This window comes from Hibiscus syriacus, unplaced genomic scaffold, assembly GCF_006381635.1.
Source record: "Hibiscus syriacus cultivar Baekdansim isolate YM2019G1 unplaced genomic scaffold, ASM638163v2 tig00110387_pilon, whole genome shotgun sequence".
Lineage (NCBI taxonomy): Eukaryota > Viridiplantae > Streptophyta > Magnoliopsida > Malvales > Malvaceae > Hibiscus > Hibiscus syriacus.
Genome location: NW_024062717.1, coordinates 3,510,090 through 3,511,146, shown reverse-complemented (window position 1 = coordinate 3,511,146; position 1,057 = coordinate 3,510,090).

Here is a 1,057-nt window from a genome sequence, read left to right as displayed (position 1 = left end):
AAAGTTATATAGTAGTGTTTTCCTCATTTACTTTCAGTGTTTCTAAAATCTGCTAGATCAATATGAATAAGTTCTAACAGCTCAGTCTTTCTATTAGAAATAATCTTAAAGTGAGGTCTAGTATGCTTAGCTTCTACACAAATTTCACACTTGTTAAAGGTAGTTGTATCTAGTTTAGGAAGAATATTCATATTTATCAATTTCTTTAAAGCATGAATATTCACGTGTCCTAATCTAGCATGCCACATATCAATGGATTCAACAATATAAGCAGAAGTGGTAGCTTTATTTTCATTAAATTGAGTTTCTATGACAAATAAACCATTGCTTAAAAACCATTTCCCAACATAATCACCATTTCGGGAAAGTACAAGTCTATCTACCTCAAAAACTAACTTAATGCCTGCCTTATTCAGAAGCCCACCACTTATCAAATTTCTACGCAAGGCAGGTACATACATAACATTATTTAAAGGAAGAGTTTTACCAGAGGTCAGCTTAAGTAAAACTTTGCCTTTGCCTAGCACTTCAGAGCTGCTAGAGTTCCCCATGTACACACGTTCACCTACGTTCCCATCCTCGAATTCGGTGAAAAACTCCTTCCTTGCACAGAAATGCTTTGAAGCGCCAGTGTCAACAACCCATTCCGAACTGTTTTCCACTAGATTGACTTCTGAGACCACCGCATCAATGATCTCATCATCTTCTTCTACAACATGCATATGTGGTTTGTTGTCATTCTGGCGATCTGAGTGGTGTTGGAATTGGTAAGATTTGTGGCCGGGTAAACCGCAGACATAACACTTGAGTGTCTTTCCTTCAGGTTTGGCCTTTCTTGACTTCTTGAAGTTGGTATGATCTTCTTAAATTTAGACTCAACCAAGTTAGCTCTAAAAGATAAATTACTCATGAAATTAGTAAGTTTATATTTTAAATGGTTGGCTTCTTCAATCTTCATATGGCCCACGAGCTCTTCAAGCGAAATTTCTCTCTTCTTATGCTTAAGAGAGTTGCGGTAGTCGGACTAGGACTTGGGCAGCTTCTCAATGAGAACATT